At 45.5% G+C, this 26,861-nt stretch overlaps 1 protein-coding gene across 4 annotated transcripts in view; it reads right to left on the bottom strand.

Moving 5' to 3' along the window:
- The window catches only part of BCL6 (BCL6 transcription repressor), an 89,853-nt gene that overhangs the window by 14,189 nt on the left and 48,803 nt on the right, over window positions 1-26,861 (bottom strand). The window contains exon 1 of one of the 4 annotated variants that reach the window (XM_046659337.1): window positions 9,351-9,456. The exons of 1 other annotated variant lie outside the window; for it this stretch is intronic. The gene's annotated coding sequence lies outside the window, so the exon portion shown is untranslated. Of the gene's footprint in view, window positions 1-124; window positions 1,161-1,595; window positions 9,306-9,350; window positions 9,457-26,861 lie in introns of those variants that run through there. 2 more of the 4 variants (XM_046659339.1, XM_046659336.1) reach the window with 2 other exon arrangements.

Genomic DNA, 26,861 nt, shown 5'->3' with positions numbered 1-26,861 from the left:
TTTTCCAAATCAGCCTACGTGCTGTCGAACATGCAAGATAACACCCTGATGTGGGTGAATCTCATTTTTAAGTTCCTTCCCCCACACAAACACTTTGCCCCCATTCCAGGCTGCTGAGTCTTACCAAATGAGCACTCTAAAATGAGAAGTTTCCTTGAGTCTGTAACCAAACACTCTGACATTTCTCTGTGGTCCCAAGTGCAAGTCACTCAATCTCATGGGCTTCAAGGTTAGTGTGTGCATGTAAGTGAGTGGGGATGGGGGAGTGGGGGAAATGGGGGAAGGGAGAGGACAGAAAAAGACAAAAGAACCTATTTCCTCCTCTCCCCATCCTAACTCAAGATGGGCAGAGAGATACACTCAGTTGGTCCTAACCGAAGTTCGATGATTATCTCCTTTGTAAAAGAATGCTGAAGACACACCTGGGTTTATTTATAAACCTTCTCCTCTTCCCCCATAGAAGAGATCCCTAAACACTTCTGGAATACCTAAGGCTGCCCTTTAACCAGCGTCAACCACCCGCTCACTTGTGGATTTCCAGTCACAGACTTGTGGAACCACAGGGAGCTCAGATTTGCCATTCACCTTGACAAGTGGCAATGACTCACTCCAGATGCGGAATGAAACAAACAAACAAAACAATTCCCCTGGGTCCATTGTCAGCCAGGCCCTGGGTTAGGCACTTATCACCCTAAATTCTGCCTGGCTTGGCCAGAAACAAATGCACATACACTAAGGCCCCTCTCCTTACTAGGTCCACTCCTTCCTAAGCTAGATCTGTCTTCGGAGGCCCCACAACAAGTGAGTATGTGGGTTATGGTGAATGTGAGCAATGGAGCCTCCTTCTAGGTGCTGCAGGTGTGGAAGCCTTTGGGTTGTTTTTTATAGACCACTCAGCTCTTTCTCGTCCGTTATTGCATCTGATCCTCAGCCCTGATTTACCGGGTAGGACACTGAGGCTCCAGCCAACAAGCCTTGCCCAGGATCTCAAAACTAATCCCCAGCAAAACCCTGGACAAATCCTGTCCACTAGCTTCAGCCATCCCACCCATGCCACACACAAGACTCATTCCACAAAAACAACCAAAAAAGCAGAGCTGTCAAGGAGAAACTGACAACTCAAAGGCCCAGACCCGGACTCCCCCGATCCCAAACCCCCCGACCCCAACCCCACCCCATGCGCAGCAACCACCAAGTGAGAGTTAAACGTTGTCTTCTCCACCCTACACACTTTCTCTCCTTTGGTGCTTTCCGTATGTGTTTTCATTTAAGCACCTTGAGGAGAAGGCAAATCCTTTAAAGGATTTAGAAAAGGAAAAAGAGGGACCTCTCCCTCAAAAAAAAAAAAGCAAAGAGAAAGAAGAGAAGATAGCAGAAACGAGAGGAAGAGAGACAAGTGTGGAGGTCACAGAACAGCGAGAGGCGAGGTTAAGAGTGAGAACAAGCCAATACGAAGACCCCATCCTTTCCCTCCCTCCTCCAATCGGCGGGCACTAGGCAGCCCCATTCTCTCGCTCACACACCCGGGCACAAACCTGAGCCCTGTGCGCCCGGGAGCACGCCCCCGCAGCTTCGCCCACCCCATCACACCGTACCTGTCTGCCAGAGACCGCCCACCCCCGGGCGCTCTGCGGGCACCGCTGCCCATCCGCCTCGAAGGCTCCGCAGGCGCGGCAGAGGCCCCGTGGTATGACCGTGGCAGCCCTTAATTTGGTTACATTCAAGTAAAACTTTTCGTGCACCTCAGTAGCTAACATTGTGTGTGCCTTTCTTTTTCCTGTTACGCCGTCAAGGCGGGGGGCAGTGAGGGGAACGGCACAGCCCTCTCATTCCCGGAACGTAGTCAATCTCAGCTCAGCGGATTTCACAGAACACTCTTTGCCTATCGCCGGCTCCAACGAGAAGTAACTTTCCAGGAAGCTGCCGGCCCCGACGGCCGCCGGGATCGCTGCCTGCGCCGCGCGGGCCTCCGGGGATTCACCCGAGAAGGGGGGGCCGCCCGGGGAGGCTCGCGGGGAATATGGCACACTTTCCCCTAAAAACCTCGTCTGCGCCGGGTCCGGGACTCTTACACTTCACTTAGTTCAACCCTTGCCCCACAATAATTTTATAAATGGGAGAAGTCAAATTAGTAGCAGAGCCGGCCTAGAACCCAGGATTTCGGGGCCAATCCGAGGTTTATTTCATGACTTCAAGTTGCCCAATTCCAGCGTTTGTTTGCCTGGTGCATACCGTGTCTTTTTTCCTTTTTCTCTCTTTTTGTTTGGCCCTCATCCCCTCTTTTTAAAGGAGTGATTAGGCGAGGCGTCAAGGTCGAAAATACGGAGTTCCTAAGGCTGGGGTCTCCACTCAGCGCGCCCCAGCCGGGTTAGAGGAAAACTAAACCGAAAGCCCCTTCCGCCTACGTTGGCACGAAGGGGAACCCAGCTCGGCTGGGTTTCCGCCCAAAGACTTTAGAATAAGGAGCTGCCAGGCCGAACCTGGCCAGGTTTCGGGATTTGAGAATCTGATTTCTCCGAAACCGTAGAGACACGGTTAGGATTTGGCAGAGGCCTGGGCGCCGACCCCAGCGCGCGCACGGGCGCGCTCCAAGGTTGCCTCGTCTTCCCGTGACCTTCCTTGGAATTATAAGCCCTGGGCGCCATCTCCTAATGGGTCTCAGTAGCCGGGTACGACAGGCGCTTTCGGGGGCCAAAGGACAGGCGTTAAGGGGCGAGAAACGCGCAGCGTCTCAGGCCGCAGTGCGGTCCTAAAACTGGCGGGTGGCGTCACGCTGAGCCGCGCATCCTATTAGTGGCGGAGGCGGGGTCAGGGCCGGTCCATAAAGACTGGGCCTCTTCCGCCTCATAAAATCCTTTGAGGCTTTCCCATCCCTTTACCACGTAGGATAAATGTGAAAGCAGAGGCTGAAACTTAATATGGGAAGGAGTGAGAATCTAGGAAGGGAAGTTAAAATTAAGTAAATGCACTTATTGGAAATTAGGAGTCCCATGGTTCCGGGAGCTCAAACCTGATCATGTCTTACCGCTGCCTAACACTAGAGAGAGCCCTCCACCTAGGCTTGAAACAGACAACCCCCTTGTCGCCCCGCCCCTCCTTCCCATTGACCTAGTTTAGACACAGTCTCCAGATTTGGAGAACGCCTCCCGCCCTTCCCCCCTCTTCTCTCTCCTGGCCAGCTTTTGGATTATTGGTAATCTAATAACTCCAATAACTCGCTGAGAAATCCAAAGGAGAATCTGAAAGTGCAAAGCATGTTTAGGGGCAAGGAGAAGGAATTTTAATAAGGCTGGAGCTGTCGCAGTGAAACCCACATCAGGGCTCCGGCCGGAGCGCTCCCTTTCTCCGCAGCGTCTCAGCTAACTAGCTGCTCAGGTCTAGACACAGTGGTCCGGCAGCAGGGAGTAGGGTGAACCCGCGGAGTTGTTTTTGTTCTAGGGGGGAAACACTCTTAGCGCTCTTGGCTGGGGGGCGGGAGGGTGGGGAGACGACAATAGATGAAAGCGAATTTGATAACGCGGTGGCCTCGGCAGTCGCTTTGAGTGACCGAGGTGTTGGGGGACATTATGTCCGGACTTTCATTTCTGTCACGTTTCCTGCCAACAGCGTTCTTGCAAGCCTGCAAGCTTCTAGGAAATGCAATAAAATAGAGGGATGTGTTTTATCATCAAGATCTGAAGAGGAGCTGCAGAAGGGACGCTCCCCATGCGCCCGGCTCGCGACAGCCTTCCAGAAAGGGCCGGAAGACAATGCCAGCAAACCACGTCCCCGAGCAAAGATATCTCGGCCATCCTGGCTGGACTGGGTTCAGCCTTTGCAAAAAGGCTGGCAGGGGAGGGGAACGGCATGATCTCCCCAAGCAAACAATGCCTTTAAAAATCCGATCTGGACAGAAGTCAGCCAAGGTCTTTATTCACGTTAATGAAGATGGAAGGCACTAACTGTCCTTGGAAAGCGATGAGTCAAACTTGACCGCTCTTCAAACACGTCCCCAGATTCGTTTCCAACCCGAACAGAGGCGCGTTTCTCCGACGCGGCCTCCAACAGTTCCCGCAGTGGGAGAGGCTGAACTCGATTCCGGCAGACCAGGGCGGTGGAGACGGCGGCGTCTCCCGCGGGTGTGCGCGCCGGCGGTCGCTAGGGGCCGCCAGCACGCGGACGCGAGTTTGCCATCTTAAAGTTTTCAGCTCCGAGAAAGAAAACTTTGCTAAGAAGTTGTTGTGGCACAAATTCTATGAGGATTACACTCTGCCTGTCCATATGACCCCCCCACACAACTGACTGCTCGCCAAGCCACCGAACAAAGTTTGGATGGAAGACGAAGAGAGTGATTTCAGGATCCAATTGTGAGCCACGGGCGCAGAGAGGTGCATCCGCACAAGTCTAGGGACCAGGCCTTAATCACCTCCTAATACACGCACACCACCCACGATGAGACTCCCACCCCTCAGCACGACAGTAGACTTTTCATGTCTGTTACTGAAAATCTTACGCCATACTTTATAAACAAATTCCTCCAAGACAGCTAAGTGCCTGTTTCCAACTGAGACGACCTAACAGGCTAAAATCATGGCTCTCTATGAGTGCAGCTCCTTTCTCTTAGATACCTCAAAAGAGCGGAGATAAACTTGCCTTTGACTTAAACTGACTCAGAATTCAGAAGCTTAAAATCTGGTTCTGGTTAGGTCACTAACACCATTCACAGGCCCCCTCTCATCAGGCCTATTTCCTCAACTGTAAAGAGCTGTATGTTCTAGAGACCCGTGGCATCGTTCCACCACCGACTTCCCCAGGGGAGAGGCCACAGCGACAGGGCGATAGTGTATTCAAAACTGGTTATGTTGTGGTTCTATTAGTGGAGGCAGACGCCCGTCGCAGAGCCACCGTGGAGGGGGCAAGCATCCGGAGGCTTTCTAATTTTCATCCATGTTACCAAAACTTTGAAGGTTGGAAATCATCCTCATTGGAGGGTGCCCTTTCTCTGTCAGTCCTAGCACCTGGTCGGAATACTTAGGGACCCGAAAGTGACACGGTGGACCCACCGCCCAAGGCGGGGAACTCGGCCACGACCTACCACTAGGTGGCAGACTCAGTCCATCCGAAAATCACCACGCGGCCACAGCCTTCCACATCCGACTGCCCCCCACTTTTTTTTTTTTTCTTCCTGTTAGGGGGTGAGGGTTGCCTCCACAGGCAAAGCTGGAAAAGGTTTAATTCACTGGATGTAATTCCGTTCTTCACGATGCTCACGCCTCTAGCAACCACAACACGGTATCTAGAGTTGCGTTCACATATTATACGTTGATTTTTCCAGCCAGAAAGGTTGGATGTACTGGGAAGAGAAAGAAAGGGAGCACTTGTCTTCAAAAAGCAGAATGGCACTCGACGGTTCCTGCCAAATACTGGTCGAACAGCACAGGAATAAACTCGATCCCCACGGAGAAAAGGGGCCCTAGAGGCCAAGGGCAGGGTCCCACCCAGGTTTACAGCGCTCGGCAAGCTGGGGGTGGGGGCAGGGGGACGAGTATGGTCTTTGGAGGGGCTGCTCGACTCAGACAGGGAGGCGGGGAGGGTTGGGAGGAGCCGTTCCTGGCTTCCAGCGGAGAGAAGAGAAACGTGCCAGCTTTGCCACAACACCGCATCCTCGCTCGGATCACTGCGGCGGCGTTCCCACTTGTTGCGCAGTGCAGGAAACCGGTGCGCGCCACATTACTTTGCCTCCCAGAGGGCTCCAAACTCAGCAAGAGACCGGCTTACCAGTGCCCCACGCCATCTACAAACCTCCCTCCCCAATCTACGGCCCTACATTCACCACCATCGCCGCCAGCAAAACTGCAGGACTTCCAGACACTATGGTTTTTTACACCAAAACATTCTTCCATATCTCAATGTCAGACAGGCAGCAGAATTCAGTTGCCCTGAGAAGTCAAATCCAAGGGGGACGGAGGGCTACCTCAGCCTGTAGACCTCGCTTTACTTAAAGCCAACCAGTCAACGCTCCCTAGGGCTCGCGCGCGCTCACACACACACTTATTCGAACTACTGCGCCTATGACACCATCCTAGCTAGAAAGGAAATTTTTTTCCTACCCATTTGAGAGATCAACTGTAAAGTCCTTTTTTTTTAAAGTTAGTTTTCTCTCTCCTTCCTAAAGAAAAAAAAACTCATAAGGTCATTTCACAATCTTTTTCAAATACTTGACTTTTGCAAATACTAGAGTTTCACCCACCGAGGGGTGGCGCTGCCGCACCTCCTCTGAATCTCCTAAGTTTTTCACAACAAAGTGGGTTGAGAGTGTGGCTACCCGGCAGGGGAGAGAGGGAAGGAAGGATTTTGACATCTAGTCATGGCTACCATTTACTCAACCAATAACTGGAACTCTTCAAGGCTCAACAAACGACAGCTTAAGAGTTTAGAGTCCCATCCGTGTCCACCAAACCCAGAATAAATTGGACAGTCTTTTCAAGAAAACGCGAGATGAAACCCTTCAACACAGCAGAGGAAAAGTCCATTTGGAGAATTCCTGCTTCTTCTGGCTGCCTTCTCCTTCAGTTTGCCCAGTTTCTACAAACAGCTTCTAGCCTTATTGTCACTATCAACAGACCCTTAAAATCAGCCAATGCTTGGGCCTGCAGAATTGGAAAGTCTTTCAAATAGGATATTGGAAACTTCTATTTATAAACGGGGGGAGGGGGAGATATTTCCCACCTCCCGGTTTCTATTTTGGCCTGAAAACTCAAATGCAATCATTTTAGCACGGGAATGCCCATGTCCTGGTGCTCTCCTCCCATTTCCTCCTCCCCTAGAGACAAATATCTTTTCTCCTTGAAAAAAAGTATATATTTTAAAGCGAGAATGTGATTTCACCTCGTTCCTTTGAGCTCATGTTTGCTACCTCCAGGAATAGCGTGTGGACTAGGGCCAGATGAACTTCAACTTGGGCTGCAGATTTACGAGGTTCTGTTCCAGTGCCAAGGGCTCTTGGTAGTAAATAGTGAGCAAAATAGATACCTGTCTCCTGACGGATCTTGCCGGCCCCCCTCATTTTTTTAAGTTATTTATTAAAACCACACACACCTTGCAAAGAAAAAGGGAAACTGGCAGTCTCTGTAGAGGAAGCCAGTGGCATCGCTCAGAGCCACAAACTGTATTTCCAAACAGCCCTTTCCCTGGTTCCCTCTCTCCTGCCCCACTTTTTTTTCTCCGGGACAGTCAAAAATGCATCTACTGACACTCACTGTAAAAAAGAGAGAGGGAGAGAGAGTAAAGCGTTACAAGATTTTCCTCCTGGAAACTACAAACTGATTGGGGGGAAAATCCATAAACGATTAAATCTGTTTCCTGAGGGGGATGACCAGCTAAGATGGTCAGGGACCCAGTAACAGCTCCGGACTTTTAGCACTCTGTTTAGGGTCATTTCTCCTGCTCAGCTGTCAGGACCCCCACCACCAACTCTTAAGCATTGCGACAAGGGGCACAACATAAAAGGGGTCGTTTTCATTCTTTTTTTAATCTGTTGGGTTGTGTTCTTGTTTTCCTTTAGGGAGCTTTAAAACTCATTATTGCAACACTAGTTCCATTTTTCGCCAGAGTTCCAATAAGACGGTATCACAAAGGCAACGCAATCCACAGTTCTCAAGACATTTACCACGGTCACTACATCCGGCAGCGGGGTGGCCCCTCGCTCCCGCTGCCCGCGAGCGCAGCCGATTTCCGAGGCTCCAACTCCCTACCCGATCCCGCCCCGGGCCGCCGCCGCCGCCGCCTTCCCCCATTCCTACTCCCTCGAGGAGAGCCACAGGTTGCAAATCCAACCAACCTCGCAATCCATTTTTGCAAAATCACTCACAAAGATCTCCCTTTCGCGCCCGCGCCCCCTCCTCCCGCACCGGGTGCCCCAGCCAGGGCCACAAAGTGCCCTTCTCTCCTCCCGGGTCTTGCACATAGGAACGCGGGCTGGGGCTGTTTGTTTTTCCCCTCGCCCAGTGCAAGTACCTCGGGAATCTGAACGCTGACGTCGGCTACTCTCCGGCCGGCAGTTATCTTTTTACAAAGCTTGCACCATGGGAAAAATAAAATTTAGGAAAGAGGGGAACAGCCATTGGGAGCTAACACCGAGTCACGCAGCGTCCAAAATACAAACACCGCGACCGCCAGAAATCCCGCCACCTTCCCTCTCGGTTGGGCTGTCCTGTTAAGGTTCCCGGAGTCCCCGCACGCTGAACGGTACCGCAGGTGCAAACGCGCACCCCTTTCTCACCCACCCCCCAAATCCCTGTCCCGCCATCAGCCTCTCTCCTCAGGATGGGGAGAGAGAGCGCGCGGGGGTTCCCGGCTCCCTCGACTGCAACCAAGAAAGAATAATTTTCAAAGTATTCAACATCCCCGCCCCCAGGCAAGCTAAACCTCCCCCGAAACACAGGAGAAGGGGACACCAAAACACTCCGATCTGCTTAGGAAGATCACAGCTCTGAAAGGAAATAGTAGAAACGATACTTCATCTGGGTTTATGAAAAAAACAAAACAAAAAAAAAAACCCGAGGAGTTCGCTTGCATTTTTTCCTCCCAAATCTCTCCTCGGAGGCAGGGAATCTAGAGGACCGAGGCCGGTGGAAGGGAGCCAGCGGGGCGAGCGAGCGGGCAGCCTCCCTCCTCGCCTCCCGGAGTTACCAAGAAGGACGGGAGAGGGGAAGGAAGGAGAGGCGAGGGAAAGGAGGAGGGAGGGAGAGAAGGGGAGGCAGGAGCGAGGGAGCAAGGAAAGCAGTTTGCCAGCGAGAAAAGAGGGGAGAAAACACAGCCGCACGAATCCAGCGAGATCACAAGCCGTACGCAAGCAGCAGCAGAAAGAGCGAGAGCGCGAGCGCGCGTCCTCTCCGCCGTCTGGGGCCAGACAGCCCCCAGACTGGCCCGAGTCACCCCCCAAACACTGTCTCGTCCTCTCTGCTCCGGCCGCCCCCTAATTCCCCTCCTTCCTCTCCTCCACCTCCTTTTCCAAAACCAAAACAACACAAGGGAGGGTGGCAAAAGCCTCTCCAAACCGGCCGATTCACTCAAAGACAACAAGAAAAAAATAATAAATATAAAAAAATCTATATCCTAGAGTGGGAGAGACGTGGGACTAATCTTCGGCATTTATTTTAACACCTGACAGCTAGAATAAATAAATATATACATTTATAACAATAGATACACATAGGAAACTTGGAGCCAAAGCATTTGGCAAGAGCGGAAAAAAAAAAGAATTAAAAGGTAAAATAATGATCATGAGCAGCGGCGGCGGCAGCGGCACCAGCGGCAACAGCGGCGGCGGCGGCAGCAGCAGCAGCGGCGGCAGCAACAGCAATAATCACCTGGTGTCCGGCCTTTCCTAGAAACTTCTTGCATCACCACTTCTAAGAACCCCAGTTCTAAGAATCAACAGAGCTCAATTCTCGGAATTTGAGCTGAAGACTTTACCACTGCTACATGGCAGGGGAGGACTCGGTGTCAGCTCTCCGGGGCTTTTGCCTCCCCTGGCCCATAAAAAGCCCTCAGAGCCACAAGATTTTCCCACTGGCCGGCATATTTCGTGGCCCTCACGGGATGGGCCTCTCGGATTTGGAGGTTCGGGCTCGAGGTTCGAGGGGCCAGACGGCGGCCCTCCCTCCCCGGGCCCGGGACGATGGTACGGCCTGCTCCGCCACCATCACGTGGGCGCCCCCTCTGTGACGTCGGCGTCTTCGCTGTAGCAAAGCTCGGCCTCTGGAATTCTGAGAACTAATTTGCTATTCGGTGACATAAGAGGGGGAGTGCGCTTTGCTTTCCCGGGGTCTGGGGCTAATTCCTCCTCTCTTACCCATAAACTCAGCTCCTCAAGCTATATACACAAAAGGGAGAGAGGTCCGATCTGTTGGAAAAAGTCTGTTATATATAGTAGGTTTAGAGGCGAGTTAAGAGAAAAAAACAATAAACACCACAGCTCTTTCCAGCTAGAATATTAGGCACCACGAGAAAAATATTTGCCAAGCAGTTTTCGGTGGGTTCATTTGCTTTATTTTTATTTGGGACAGTTTTTTTTTTTCCTTGTTGTGGTGGTGGCTTGGGATTTTTGGTGGTTGTATTTTGATGATTTTCGGATTTTTGCTTCTGATTTTTGCCTTTTCCAAGTTTGTGATGTTACGTAAATCGTAGGATCCCGCGTCGGTTGGATTTTGTTTTGAGTGGTTTTTCTCCCTGCCTAATCTCTCAAGCGTTTTAAAGAAGATGTGCTATTTTCATACTGATACTATTGAAAGAAGCTTAAATTTTTGGTCGTATATGACAATCCCAACCCCCACTTTTTTTTTGTTTTGGTTTTTTTGGGGTGCAATTTTCTTTTTCTTCTTGGACTTTTACAGAGAGGAGGCCCTCCTGCACATGAGAGACATGTTCAAAGGATTTGTTTTGTTTTGGTTTGTTTCTTTCCAGGACAGCAAGTGGTGGGTTTACTCTTTCTGTGATTGTTGACTCTTAGGAAATTTCTTGCTGCAAGAAACGTGTGTGTATTGGGGTATGTGTACGCGAGTGTTCTACAGAATTCTGTGAGCCAAATACGTGTTGGTGTTTTGCTTTTTCTTAAGGTCTTGATCCCCCTCCCTCCCTTCCCTCGTTTCAAGGTCGTTGTAAAAAATCTCTTCTGTCTGTGTTTGAGAGATCAGCGGAGGGAATTCTAAAGGCCTGCGGTGCCAGTATCACAGATACTGCGTGTATTTAGAACAGACTGTGCTACAACTACAGCGCGCTGCACGCAGCACTGTCCTCTCCGCTGTGGAGCAGAGTTGGGAGGAGGAGGAGAAGGGGGAAATCTTTCTTTCTTTCTTCCTTTCTTTTTAAACGCAAATGCAGTGCAGAATCATTTCACTGTGGGCCTCGGTTTGTTTATTCAGAACTGCCAGTTTCCCTATTTAAATGTTGGTTGGGGTTTTTTCCCCTCCTACTCATCCCTGAATGAGGGAGACTCTTGTTTCTTTTATGTCTCTCTTAAAAGAAGGGTGTGAGGGGAAAATAATATTTCAGATTCCTCAAGAATTAACCCAAAATGTTTGGATCAGAAGCAGCTTTCAAAGGTCAGGCTGTTCTGAGCCTTGGCTATGAGAGTCCTTCAGGCGACTCATTAAATTACAGATGAGTTCTTAAAGGTTCCGCAAAATTTCTGCACATGTTAATTTCCAATAAAGATACTCCCCAAATAATCTACCTCTCCCACCCCCAAATTTGCGTTTATAATGGAGAAGCGAATAGAGCTATGAAAGATTGCTGGCTGTTTCTTGCGATATGTGGTCTTTCTTTCGCAGAAGAAGTCCGTAAGAAGTTCAGATCTATCGCTGAAAATGCGGTGGTCAGTGGAGGCCCGCTTTTCTAAAAAGCTGTGTTGGGGCTCTGAGAACCAGGAAAGGTCCGAAGGGGTTGATTATTTCTCACAAGGGCCAGAGCTTAGGAAATATGCATAAGTGTCTGTCCCTGTGAAATCTGAATATTTTAATACTTATTGACAGATGGATTACTGCAGCCTCTGCAGAAAAGCCTGTCTTATGAAGGATTTTTGGAAAATATACATAGGCCTAATCCTGTCACTATTGTTGAAATGAACATTTTACTCCCAAAGACACATGATGTTGTCAAGTGCAGATTCATTCTGCCAGAAGGCAGACTATCTGCTTTTTTATTGTCTCCTTCCTCCTCATTTTCAAAGAGTTTTAAATGAATCCCACTGGATTCAAAATGACACCCTGATTTTGGCTGAAATGATTTTCTTTGTGTATGTATAAGTGTGTTATTTTTGTTCTATCTTTTATGAACAATAAAAACTCTAGGGTTTCTCAAGTGTATCTGGATGCTTTAGAAGGTGAACTGTATGGCTCTTCCCTATCCTTGATCCTATAATGAGATTACTTTTATGATTTTTGGTCAGTTTTCTTGTCAAAGTTGCCATCTGCCTTGTTGGTCCCTCCTGCATTCTCTTTGCCACTCCAGTTTTAGCCCCATGGGGGCGCTGCAGAGCAAAGGGAAATGTGTTCCCTCCGGCAGTAGAACCAGAGTGGGGGCTGGGAAGGAATTCACCCTTCTTACACCTCAGCTCTCTTTAACTCTCTATGGGAGCCCTTGGAGAACCCACCACGCCTGGTTTATAGATAATTAACCCCACCACCAGGGACCTCAAACCTTCTCAACCCATTATGTCTGGGACCAAGTGCCAGAGTCCTACATTTCTACTACTGGGGTTTTTTTTGTTTTTGTTTTTGTTTTGCTAAATCAAAGTGTTTACATTGAAAGATATCGATCGGAACAGAAGGAAACCGTTAAAAGAAAAACAAAATTATTGAAAATATTCTAAAGATAGAGACTGACTTTTAGGTAGGTCCCTTTCTCTCTACTGAATGAATGGTGAGGAAAAATGTGCACCCACTTCTCAATCTCTTTTCAATTCCTAGGAAAGTAACTTTATCAAATTTGATACCAACTGAATTTTTTCTAGAATGTCCTTCCTTCTCTCATTCTTGATCTCTCCCTAGTAGTGGCCAGTTGGCATCACTATGTGGACCTCCCTCATGCCTGTTATAGGATTAAAGAATTGACTTGAATATATTCAAATTCTTTTAAACAAGCCTTAAGAAGCTCTAAAGAGAGATTCCATGTCTGGGATCTTATGTGTGATTCCGGAAAACTTGGAGGGACTATGTTTCAACCAGTCCTATGATTTAATGGTTACTGGCTGTTAATACTCACAAGAGAGGACCAGGCCAGCCCCTTTGCCCCATGGACCGCGTATTGTAATAGGTTCCTAATCGCAGCTGCTGGGCTACAAAATAAAATAGCCCGGTCTTAATAATACATCTATTTAAGGAAAGGAACAGATTTTGCATCCAGTTCTGCTCACAAAAACTTCGCCACAATTCAGTTATAGCTGAAAAGGAACCTATCCTTGAAATAAACACTGTCTTATTCTTTTTCTATGGGGGCTCCAAAAAGGAAAATTGTTTCACTTGTCAGGATCTTCTGGGACCTTGGTGGATCTTTAAACGATCACATCGCAGAATTATAGATTTTAGAATGGGAAGGAACCTTGCAGATAATCACTCAACTCCTCCAGGCTTCCTTCTTTCAGGAGGACAGGCTGGCCCTCACTAGAGGCGTACGTGACCCCAGGACACAACTGAAATGGATCTGTGTGGTTTGGTGGTCCTGTGTCGTGTTAGAGAATCAGATTGATCTGACACCTGGGTTTGGAGGTGGGTGTCTTGTTTGCTGGCAGATTGAGGAAAGCAAGGCTACTTTGGGCTCTACGTAAACTGAAAACTTGTTCTCGGAACAAACTCCAGGTCACGATGAGTATTGAGTTTGCTGGTCGTTTGGGTTTTGTTGTGCTCGTCCCCCGTGCTGGGGCACTTGACACTACTTTCAGTGGGCATGGGAGATGTTATCTACCTGTCATGTAAGTTTTACCCGTTCATTTTATTTCAAATCATTTAGGGCTATTCTAAACAAGCTCGTTGTATTATCCTTGGAGAAAGAAAGGAGTTTTCTTAGTATGTTTTAGAGAAATTGAGCAGAAAGTTTTGAGACATTAAAAAAAAAGATGATTTCCAGCCACTACCTTCTGAAAAAGAAGTGTCAAGAAGAAGTGTTTAATTTTGATCCATATGCTGCCTGCTTTCAGCCTGTATTATTTCGAGATTTTTTTTTTCTCAAGAAACCTTTGCAGCCTAGCTCAGAGTTTTCCCCCAAAACACTGATATTCCACACTTTTCTCACTTATTTAGAATGGAAATAAATATCTCTCAGGAGCTTAAAATAGAGAAGTGATGGGGGGGCGCATAATCATTTGTTTTTGCATTCGATCACTGTTTTGAATAGCAGGGTTTTCACTTCCTATGAAACCTTAGCAGTGAGGGAAAGCAGCAGCTGGACTTCGAGGGGGATGAAGGGAGGAGAGCCCTTGAGTGTTTGTAAACTCAGGGTGGCTGGCCCACCTTCCCCAGACTGCCACACTTAGCTGTCTCCACTACCTAAGGCAAGAAGTGGAAAAACCTGATTTGCGTGTTGTGCCTGCATGTTTTTTCTTTCTTCTCCACACCGCCCTCTGTACACCTGACCGTGCCCAAGCCTATCTGAAGCCGGCTTGATGTCAGGGAGAGCTGGAGAGCGGAAGAATGTGTGCAGGGAGGGAGTTCTCGGTACTTTTCCGTTCACATCTCCACAGTGGCTTTTCTTGTTTATTTCAACCTCCACCCGCAGAAACCTTTCAGCTGCCTGAAATTCGAGTCATTAAACTGTTCCCTGAGGTCAGACTACAGATGCTTGGTGCCTGCTTCCTACACATCGGTGTCTATGTAACGCATGTACGTACAGAGACACACACACAAACGTGTAACTCCACTGGGGCACAGTATGAGGGAGAGGAAAAAAAAAAAAAAAAAACAACTGGATTTGTTGCCAAAAAAACCTTGGTTTCTAATTACAGTTCTGCCTGGAACTCCTTATGGGACCTGGAACAAAACCGCTCGTCAGGACTCAGTTTCCTCAACTGTATGAAAGAATAACCCAGATGGTTTGCGTGATGTCTGTCTGTTCTAGATTCCATACCTTTATATCTAAATACATATTTACATACCTTTGGGGCAGGGAGGTGGAAAGGAGTCTGTGTGTATGTGTGTACCTGGGGTGGGAGAAGGGGTTGAAATGTGAACTTCTAAGTAAAGAAGGCAGTCGCAGAGCCCTCACCTCTATCAATTTTTAACCTATTGTAGACCAAAGTCCAGGATTATGCTGAGTGTGTCCAAAAGCCAGCTGAAGATTTTAAACGGTAAGAGTTGGAGGAGGCAAGTTCTTAAGACCTTGTACCTTTGATCTCCAGCATTCATAATCAGATGTGACAGTTCCCAGTGTCTTTTCCGCACTATAGTTCTTTTTTTTTTTCCTCTTCTGTTTGTTTTTGGAAACTGTCCCAGTCAATGATAGGAAGGAGATGACACTTGTAAACCAGGCAGTCTTTAGGCCACTGGGCCCCGTGTGGATGTGAGAAATATGTCATAATGTTCACACACACACACACACACACACACACACACACACACACACAAGAAAGAAAGAAGGAGAGAAAAAGAAAAAAAAACCTAGAGAGAGATTCCTGGTAAGAAGCTTAGAGGTAGGTCAGCTATCACTGAATTAAAGATGATTATTTGAAGTCAGAGGAAATAACAGATGAGGAGTTTGCTGTTACCAATAATAAAAAAAAGAAAGCCTTGATCTACCCGAAAAAACTTGAAGGCAATGAAAGAGACACTTTCCATCAATATTTCCTATGCTTTTTTGATCTCCATTGTTTGAAAAGAAAGGTCTGATATTTCTCAGGCCTGGTCGTGTAGACTAAATAAGGCCTTTAACAGACCTCGACATCCTCAGAAAAATAATAAAGTAGCTCTTACTTATTAGCAGTGACCTCCACCATGCCTCTGCTGGCTCAGACCTTCTGGAATATTGATGCCCACATACCAGGAGAGGTGGGGCCAATTACCTTCCTTCCCTCAATGGAAAACTATTGAGACTTATAGTATGCTAGAACTGGAAGGGTCCTTAGCAATTATCCGACCCAACACTACTGATTTTTTTCTCATTGGAAATTGAGGCCCAGACAGAATGCATCTGCCACATATACTTAATCACTGACAGAGTGGATCCAGGACTTTGATGCCCTGGTTCTAAATCCACTGTTTTTTCCACAGCTTATCATGGAAAGAGGATATGGGATGGGAAGCCCTGCAAAAGAGTCATTTGCTGTGCCCTTAGATTCAGAGAAGTTCTCACATTTGGGCTTTTGACATGATCTCCCCTGAGGTTGTATATCAGTCTTAGTGCTACACTGACAGGAGGGAAAGGAGAAGACCGTCATACACAAATCCTGCCTGAGGGTCCCAATATAGGAGCCCCCCCAGATTCCTATGGTAGTGATTTAATACTGCTAATAAATCTATAATTGTCTTATGAATAATGCAATTATATTGTAATCGTATGCATGTTAGTGTTAAAAATGTAAAATTTAAAATACGTTTGGCCTAGACGCAATGACGCCCCAGTAGCAATGAGCACAGTAGTGACAGATTTTGGTTTCTGATATTGGTCCCCAGTAATGGGAAGCAAGGCTTCTCGGAGAAATGGTTGATTCTAGGACTGTGGCAGGAAATATACAAAATTAGAATGGAACATCTTGTAGCACCATAAAGTAAGGATTTGCTTAAAAAAAAAAAAACCCCCACATTGGGAGCTGGGCCCATGGCCTAGTGGTTAAGCTTGGAGCACTCTGCTTCAGCTGCCCAGGTTCCGTTCCCAGATGTGGACCTATACCCCTTGTTGGTGGCCATGCTGTGGCTGCAATTCACATACAAAATAGAGGAAGATTGGCAACAGATGTTAGCTCAGGGCAAATCTTCCTCAGCAGGAAAAAAAAAAAAGAACCCAAACCCACATTGATGGTGTATATTTCAAAGAAACACTGAAGCCACCTGAAGAGCTCCCAATGACCAAAACTGGAAAATTTGAGCGACAAAGTAAATAGAGTAATATTAGATTATAACCTAAAGTATAAAATAAATATCCATGAGTTCACACAGATATAAGTAAATTATTGAAAAAATTAATAAATGGGAGAGAAGAGACAAATTTCTCTTGCAGAAGAATTCCAAATAACTTATGTAGACACATTGCCTTCAAGGAGACGGAGTATAGCTCCTCCATCCTTAAGTGTGAGCTACGCACAATGACTTCCTTGCAAAGAGTACAGTATGGGAAAGGGGAAGGAGGAGGCAATTTTATGTGGAGAAACCTGACAAACACTACATCAGCCAGGTCATCAAGGTCAACATCAACAACGATAAACCATGTTGATTGTATGTACCGTTGATACAAGGTGATAAAAAAGGTTCTTCACTTCTCCGGTCTTCACTCCATACCCCAGTCTATTTATGAGAAAAGCGTCAGACAAATTCCAGTAGAGGGGCATCCTACAAAATAGTTGACCTCCTCAAAATCATCAAGGTCATCAAAAACATGGAAAGTCTGAGAAACTGCCACAGCCAAAAGTAGCCTTAGGAGAGATGACAGAAAAAGACCTAAGGTAAACCAAAACAAATTATAATAAATCATGGACTTTAGTTAATATTGTATCAATATTATTTTGTTAATTGTTACAAATGTGGCATACTAATGTAGATGTTCATAATAGGAGAAACTGGGTGCAGAGTAGTTCTCCATGCAATGTTCTCAATTTTTCTGTATATATATATTTTTTCCGTATATATATATGTTTTTCTCTCTCTCTCTCTATATATATGTACTTTTTTGTACTTCTCATTTTTTTTTCAATTCCAGAAACCTCTAAAAGTGACCTAGGTGTCCCTTAAAATCTGAGAGGTCTTGCTTCCCACTCAACCATGTCCCCAAAATAAAGTCAGGGAAATGAGGGAACCTGCATTTATTCTTTCAGTTTACTAAATTGGAAGCAGTTCGGCTAATTTCTGTATGCTACAGTCTGGATAGAGAACTGTCAGGAGAACACCAGGGAGGCACCAAAGGTCAAATGTCATCGTGATGGTAGATGATTCAAGCCACCTCATCAATCCACTTATTCAACATTTCTCTGTGGAAACCCTCCATGGAAACAAGAACGTGAAAAATCTTACTGTCAGTCCATACAGGACATATGGAACTTGGGGATTCATCACGGAGGGTTTCCTAGAATATCTGCTTTTTCATTGCGGAACGTCAATAGACCATGAATCTCATCAGAGTTGTAACTCTAGGTGTCTGGGGAAGAACAGCTGACTGGACCCCATAACTGAATGAATGAATGAATGAATGAATGAAGAGTTTGTCTTCATTCTCTGGATATGACCCTGTAATCTAAATTCTCTTCATCTTTCAACCTACCAGTTCTACAGCTGAGAAAGGGTCAGAGAGGGAAATGGTTTGCAAAGACCACCCTGCAAATTACTGGCACAGTTGATTCCTATCAACCAGATTCCACCCTGAATCATTTATTTTGCTGCAGTCTCCGCTTTGGTAAACCGAGGACTCCTGTTACATTGATGTACATTGTTTCAGAAATGCCTCATTAATTTATAAGCAATTGTCAATTATCAATGGTGTCTAATTCCACTGCTGCCCTTGAGTTTTAAGTGTCTCTTCCTTCTTTCCCTTCACTTTTTCCCATATTTATCAGCCTCACTGACAGATAGTTATAAGATCTTTGAACCAATGCTTGTATTTACTATGGAGGCTGATATTTAAATAATTCTTGGTGAAAATGCAGTAAGACTGAATGCTATCATGTTCCATTTTGGTTAGCATGACTCTTCAGCGATTTATTTGGTCACATGTATCAAGAATTCTAAATGTAATTATGCCCTGTAACCCAGTAATTCTACTTCTAGAAAACTATTTTCTTTTTTCTTGTTTGTTTTTAAAGATTGGCACCCGAGCTAACAACTGTTGCCAATCTTCTTTTTTTTTTTTCTGTTTTTTCTCCACAAATCCCCCCCAGTACATAGTTGTATATTTTAGTTGTGGGTCCTTCTAGTTGCGGCATGTGGGATGCCACCTCAGTGTGGCCTGATGAATAGTGCCATGTCCGTGCCCAGGATCCAAACCAGCAAAACCCTGGGGCCCCAAAGCGGAGCGCGCGAACTTAACCACTCAGCCACAGGGCCGGCCCATCTAGGAAACTATTTTCAAGGCACAATTCAAGGTAGAAGGGAAAAAAATCTTTGTATGAATATATACATCCAAGCATTGTATGGACAAAAATCTGCACAACCCACATGTCCCATCATGACGGGGTGAGGGAAAAGGGTGTTGGATGGAGGATGGTTAAGTAAATTAGTAAATATAATACAACTCATTTTTAAAAATTAGAGTTGGAAAATACTTATGGTATTTTCCAGGTAAGGTGAAAAGAAGAGAGATACACATATATAATATATGTATATCATATATTCATAACTATGTTTCAAAATAATCATCATAGAAAATAGACTGGACATAAATAAGAGTGCATAACAGAAAATATTTATAGTGGCTATTTTAGGCTACTAGGATTATGAATGCTTTTTACCTCCTTTATTCTTTTCTTTATCTTCCAAATTGTGCAATGGTTGTATACGTTTGATATCTGTCTATCTCCCAAGCATGTACTCAAGACACTGAAAAGCCTTTTCAATGCAAACAATTAGTCACTTAATTCACAGTTTAGAATGTTTGACCTAAAATGGAAGCTGCCCACATCTTTAGAGCCTAGAGTAAAAGTGAGAAGTGCCCACTCACTCTTGGAGAAGACCTTTCACCCTGGGAGACACTTGCCTCCGCACCAACAAAGCAGCACCCTTTCTGAGCACATTGACCATGGTGAAATTAAGTAGATCCTGTAAATCTTTGATCTGTCTCCGCCCCCTTGGTCTTTGTGCGCCTGTTTGTTGGTATTTCACAGCATTTGCAAATGTCAAAGAGTTTCCTGGTTACTTTGCTATCTCTGTGAGTCTGCGCAGGAGCTCTCCTGGTAGGCAGAACTTCTTTGGGACCCTTCTGGGGCTCCAGGAGATTTGTTTTTGATTCTTCTAACATGGTTAGCTAGTGAATGGTGAGGAAAATAATTTTAAAATAAACTATATCAATGTTTTTTCTTCAGAGAATCATATGGTTGTTAGGAACTTTGGGTATACTATTATTTAAATCGCTGGTTCTCGAAAAAGGGCATGAGAGTAGAGATCAGGATCCAGGGAGCGAGGCTAAGGACCATGGTTCTGATAAGCCCCTCTTCCCTTAAACCACTGGTGGAATTCTTCATGCTCAGCTCATTCTATTTCCTCACTCATTCACTCATTCAAACAATAAACGGATAATTGGCAGTCTTATGGGGTAGACACTGTGCTAGATAATGGGGAAACAAATATGAATACAACAGGGGACCCTGACCCCAGGGGGCACACAGTCTACTGAGGAAAGGCCCAGAAAGGTGCTAAAACTTGCTTTAGATCATGCAAAACAAAGTCTCTGAGCCAGGACTGGGCCCCAAATGTCCTGATTCTGAGCCCTTTGGCTTCCTCTCAGATACTGTATCCTACCTCCCACTCCAACATCAATGTGAGGCATTGACTCCCTCCCTAGGCAGATTCAGCCTCTGAGTTTTTCATCCAGGATTGATTAAAAAAGGAATAACCCAGCCACCTCAATGTACCATCCAGTCATACCCGATACCCAATGCAGGAAGATCCACAAGAGCCTGGAGTACACACTCAGCCTCAACTATCTCCACCACGACCACCAGTAGGCTGGCTCAGCCTGCAGGCCAGAGCTTTGCCTGGTCCCTGTTTTTACATCTTTTCGTACCTGACAGGTTGTACCATGAGCAGACAGATCACCCAGCACCACGCTATTCCAAAGCACACAGCCTCAGGTGACATCTACAGCCTGGATTCTGGAACCCAACACCACAACTAATAGGAATTGGACCCTTAGTAGATCCTGATGCCTACTCAACTAAGCCCAAGGTCACCTCAAACCTCTAGGCATCCCAGACCTTTGGGTAATAAAGGTGATATCTTCAGGTGCCAACCTTGAATTCAGACCAGTTCCCACAGCACCCTAGTCCCCAAGGCTCAGCCTTTCTCAGGATTGGAGCTATGTGCCAGGAGTTGTAACTATTTTCTTTCTGTGGCAGGCGAGGATCAGTTGGATATAACGGCACATGCATAACACCATCAGATGAGATTTCAGCAATCTCACAATTAGTTGGAAGTCCAGCAGCTTTCAACACGTAAACATCGAGTTGCTAAGAACAGCCATATCCTTTGGAGGCACTGGCACAAAAATACCAGCAAAATGCTCGAAAGAAAATGGGACAGAAAAAGATTAATAATGATGTTAATAAAGGCCATAATTTGGGAAGGTGTATTGAGAAGACTTGATGATGGTGATGGAGCATCAATAAATCAATCACTTTAGGGCCTCAAACTTCTTTCTAGTCTCGTCTCCTGCAACAATATTCTACACCAGACTCAGCATTCTCTGAGGACCCAGGCACTTACCCCCCACTCCGCACCCATGCCTTGATCTCTGTCTTTCTTTGATAGGCTAGAAGCTCCCCCAGGACAAGAGTACTTCATTTTTGTTTTTTTTAGACTTGTGCCCAACCCATGGTACTCACTTAGAAAATGTTGTTTAGATTAAAGTAGGTAGAACTGAAAGAGAATTTGATGTGAAATCTGATGATCTGGGTTCCAGTTAAAGTTCCACAACTGACTAACTTCTGTGGGTCTCAGTTTCTTGTTCTCTAAAATGGTAATTTCTGTTAAGCGACTACATCACAGGATTCTCATGAGAATCAAGTACAATGGAGGGGAAAGTACTTTGAAAATTATAATGCACGGTTCGAAGTGGTTGCTGAATGTTGAATGAGCGAACAAACTAATATGTGAACTGTCACGGTTAAGCTAAGCCAAGAGGCTATTCCGTAACGTTCTGTGACTCAGAATACATCTGGGGAACAATGTTTGTGAAGTGCCCTGCCTTGACTTTGTAACCATCCTTAAATACAGTTATTTCACTTCTCAAAATATTTTAACCCTTTAAATACAGGAAGACATAAATTACTGCTGAGGATTCGTACTGATTCAAAGAGAATGAAAAAGACCATCGGAAAGTCTTTTCGTTCTTGAAATGCAGAATTGGAAATGAACCATTTCCCAGTAGTGGGAACTGAAATCCAGTGTTAGATCCTCCTTTTTGGTACCTTCTTCCTCTTTCTTCCTCCACTTTCTACCTTAGTCCCTCCCAACCCTGCCCTGCACGCAGATGGAAAAAATCATTTGTTGTGAGCTAACTTCAGTCTTACCAAAAGGTATAAACCAAGTCCGAATTTATCAGGGCTGTCTTCTAGGATCAACAAAATTTCTATACATTTTTTAAGCAGTTGAGTGGATGGATGAGTTACTAAATCAAAGAGATAGGAGAGCTTTCCACCCAAGGCCTAACCTGAGTGACAGGAAGAGCCCTGGGCCAGCTCTGCTAAGTGAATCTGCAGCCAATGCAGAGCGGATCCTGCGAATGTGGAGGTGAGTATGAAGGATTAGGAGCGAGTTGGTCTTGATAAGGAGGAGGAAAGAAAATATGAGCCTGGGTGCTGGAGAGAAGAAATGAGGGCTTCACTCTAGTAACGCAGCGAGGCGATAATCAGAGGAAGCATCAGACATTTGTTAGAGTTAAAAAACTACTCAGAAGCCCATATGCTACTTTCTTCGATCCATAACAGTAGGTGCCTAAATGGAATGAAATACCCAGTGGATTCAGCAGGAAGAGGTGCACAATCTCCAGAGGGGTCGGGGCAGTGGGTGGGCGCTACAAGAGAAAACTCCTAGAATTGGGAGCCTGTCTGCCTGTTCTTGCCAGTTTTGCCAGCACCAAGACCATGATCAACAGCTCATTTATTTTGGGATTCCTAGAGGTGGAAAGAAGAGAGTACTGGATGTATATGGCATTAAAAAAAAAAAACAAAACCCAATGTGGATGAGCTGGGACAATGTCCAAGCTGTGCAAGGACATATGGATTCTTCTTTTGTTTTTTGCTTTTCCACCCCACCTGTTCCCAGCACCTCTGGGGCAACCCTACCTGTGGAAGCCACCTCCCTGCTCAAAGCTAAATATGTCTGGGGGGAGCAAGGCAAAGAAACATAACACCGAGATACTTTCTCAACTCAATACTTTCTCAATACCTTCTCAACTCTGAAAACTAGGCACGTTTGGTAAGAAAGCGGACAAGTGCTGTAGGATCCTAGGGGTTAGGAACTGAAAATGTTGGAGAAACAGGACATGTTCAACTCTATTTCCTTATTGTATCACCCATTTGTTTGGCTTTTTTCAGCATGAAATAAACATATGTTGATATTTTCAGGCCTTACCCATATGCAGCCATGCATGTTGTGAATTGAATACCTACTATGTGCTAAGCACTGGGCTGGACTTTGCATATACATAGAACAATTGCAGACCTGTTCCTAGAGGAGCCTATCGCCCCGTTGAGAAGACAAGTATTACATGAGTAAATCCACAGATGAGTATTTATTATAAATTATGATACCTGAGATATAGGAAATAAGTACAGTGCTGTGAGATGGGGTAAGGACATAATTTACCTAGTGTACAAGCCTCTCTATTAAAGTAGGCTGAGATATGGGAGAAAAGAGGATGGGTGAGTTAGGTCAAGAGTGAAGGAGAAAGAGTAATGGGCAAAGGGAATAGAGGTCAAAGAACCATAAAGGGGGTAAAACCATGACATGTTCAGAGACCTGCACGAGGCCAGCATGGCACAGCAGAAAGAGTGGTAGATGAGGAATTTGGAGGGAGAATGAGGAGCTAGTCCATGTAGGCCTTTGTAGACCATGGTCAGGAATTTAGAGTTTATTCTAAGTGTATTGAGAAGTCATTTAAGGTTTTTAGGCAAGGTGATGACAGGATTTGATTTATATTTTAAGAAAAGCACCCCAGCTATGGTGTGGAAGACGAATTAGAAAGAGGCAAGAATAGACTCTTTACCGGGCTATTGTAGAAGTCGTGGTGAGAGATGAAGGTAGCTTGGACTAGGGAGGGGGCAGTCTAGGTGGTGAGATGTGGAAAGATTTGACACATACTTTGAAGATAGAATTGACAAGATTGAAAGAAAGATTGGATTGAGCAAGAGTTGATGGTGAAGGAGAGAGGGCTGTTGAGAATGAATCCCAAGTTTCTGGTTTGGGCAATCTGGGGGATGTGTTTCCATTTACTGAGTTAGAAGCACTGTGAAGGAAAAGCTTGCAGAGGGAGGCAATTGCTGGCACTCAAGAGCTCACTTTTGAACATGGTGTGTTTGAGATGCCTCTGGGGTAGATGTCAGTGTAGGCACTTGGATATTCAAGACCTGAATTCAAAAAGACGTCTGGTTTGGAGATACAAATTTGAGATTCGTCAAAGTAAAAGTAGTATTTGAAGCTAGGAGAAAGAACTGATTTTCATATCAGACCAGGTATTAAAAAACAGAATGATAAAGGGTAAAGGTGGAATGATCCTTAGAAATCCAGTTCAGTCCAAACTCCTTTCTCAACTGATAGCAAAATTGAGACCTAAAGAAATGAAGCCATTGGTGAAAGTGGAGTTGGTGGGAGAGTAGTCTCCCTTCTGGACCAGTAGTTTTTTTGTGTTACCCCACCCCCCTTATTTTATATTCTCATCTGCTGTATACAAGCCACCACATCCTCATAACTACCTTGCTCTCCTCTTTAGTCAACTTGGAACCTTCTTCTCTGGTTTCTTACTTATTGAAACAGAAGTTTCAGTCGTCCCAAATGAACATACCTGGGCATTTGATGTCAAATAGGTCCAGGACTTAGAGTGGGAACTGAGCTGCTGGAGGCGCATTCCTGTGCAGCTCCATCTTACTCTGCTTAGCACCTGTGTCCCCCTGTCATTATTTAGTAAGTGGGCTGTCTCGTCTCTTTGACGTGAGTGTCAGAACCTATTTTTTCTTCTCCGTGGTATCTTAATCCAGCCCTGGCACCTGAGATAAGTAATTTACCAATCTAATACATGTTTTGAATGAGAGGGACCCAATAAACTGAAACCTTTTGTTGGAGTTTATGCACCTTTGGTTATCTTTTCATCCTTCTAAGTAAACACATTCACTGAGCACATACTGTGTGTCAGGTGTGGTGCTAAAGAGTGTAATTTTGTTCAGTCTTTAAAATGCAGTTATCATGTAGAGGTCGTTATTAGCTATTGTCCAGTATATTCAGATTTATTCATGTGTATACATTTGTTTACCTTCTATCCAACTCAACGAATACTTAATGTGTATCAACTATGTGCACAGAGGTGAAACAGGAATCCTCTGTCACTTGGGCCTAAAGGCCAGTGTGGGAGAGATAGCAACACACGAGCAGTGGTGAGGGCTATCACTGAGTTGGAACCAATGTATTTTGTTTGAATACAGGAACATGACTGCTCTAAACTAAGACATCTAGGAAAATTTCTTGGAGGGGTGGAGTTTGAGTAAACTAATAAGATAATGAGCATATCCTTGAAATAATAAACATCAAAATGGCAAGCATAGCCTTGAAATAATGTGTTAACATTTATATGGTACTTAGGATGTACTGTTCTAAGTACTTTACACTTGTGAATTTATTTAATCCTTACAGCAACTTTATAAAATGGGCGATGCTGTTATCCTCACTTTACGGATGGAAAGCTGAAGCACAGAAAGGTTAAGCAACTTACCTAAGGGCAAACAGCAGAGTTTGGATTTGAACCCCAGCAATTTAAGTCTTTGCTCGTAGCCATTATGCTCCACTGCCTTCTAAATGAAGGGTCGGACTCCTTCAGGCAGATTAAGGAGAAGGAGTATGGGGAAGGAGGACATTTCAGACCAAAAAGCTGAAACAATGGCACAGAGGTTAGAGATTGATACACCTCATAATGTTTTATTTTGTCTAGAAAGCTGATTAGTTTGCAAAGAAGTTTCTCTGCTGTTCTTTAATGTGCTCCTCATTGTGACCCTGTGAAGTACGCCATGTTATTATTACAATTAGAAAAATGAGGAAATTGGGACCCAGAATGGGGAGATACCAGCAGGCTAGTTAACTGCCCTGTGAGGTTCAAAAACCTGGTCATTTGGCTTCAGACAAGTGTCTTTCCCACGTTGCAGTTTTAACAACTAAGCATTCATTGCTCCCTGCTCTGATCAAGGCCCTGTGCTAGCTTTTCCATACATATTCCCATTTCATCCCCACAATAGCCCTGAGAGGTAGGTGTTGCTACATTTCCAAAGAAGAGGGGCCAGCCCAGTAGCTGATTTGTTAAACTTCCCTATGCCCCACTTGGGCGGCCAGGTTCACGGGTTCGAATCCCAAGTGTGGACCTACTCCACTCATCAGCCATGCTGTGGAGGCATCCCACATACAAAAAGTAGAGGAAGATTGGTGCAGATGTTAACTCAGGCCTAATCTTCCTCACAAAAAAAAAAAAAAAAAAAAAAAGGAAACAGTTCAAATCTGCCTCTACCTGATTTTTTTTTTTTTAAATACTAGCAATTTCCTATGAGGCATGTTGGTTTTCAGTTTCATGCTTTGTCCACTCTTTGGTTCCTGGGAACTCCTGAGGATGGAGTATCACGTGTGCGTTAGCACATGCAGCTTCTCAAGAATGGAAAATCCTAATTAATCTTTTTGCCAAAATCTTCCAGTCACTCCTGCATTTGGCCAACCTTTCCTGTGTGGTGAAAGACAACATTTAAATATGAAACTCAACTTCAGTTTCCAAAACTGTAATTGCATTATTAGGAATTGGTTGAAACTGGGCTTTGTGAATCTGTGAGGGAAAGGCTGAGAATAAGGCTGACTAGACATTCAAGGCCGGCCAACAATTTGGCACAATTGCTGAAATACTTGATGTAATCTGGGACTGCACTGGTTGGCGGGAGCAGCTCCAGCTCAGTGAGCACCGGCTGTGTAGAGCATAGTTCTAGGCCCTCTGCGGGGAATAGAAGTCCATGGCTAGAGAAAGAGGCTGGCTCTACCATGGTTGCAACGACATGCATATCAAAGGCCAAAGAAAAAAATCAGACAAGAGCAGGTAAAAATCCACAACCAGCCCACAGCCTCAAGCAGCTAGGGCTGCATTCCGGAGAGCAGCTCTGTTTGTGCGTGTTCGGTGCGGGAACCAGGTACGGAAGACTCTGTGTTCAGTCCTGCTGCCTTCTGGATTTGATTAAGGCTCTTAGGAGAGTCATGACCTCAGCCTGGAATGGCAACATTTACAGGAAACAACAA

The sequence above is a fragment of the Equus quagga genome, chromosome 4 (genome assembly GCF_021613505.1).
Source record: "Equus quagga isolate Etosha38 chromosome 4, UCLA_HA_Equagga_1.0, whole genome shotgun sequence".
Classification (NCBI taxonomy): domain Eukaryota; kingdom Metazoa; phylum Chordata; class Mammalia; order Perissodactyla; family Equidae; genus Equus; species Equus quagga.
The sequence above is the reverse complement of the archived record's forward strand: the minus strand, read 5'-3'. Positions and strand labels throughout refer to the sequence as shown.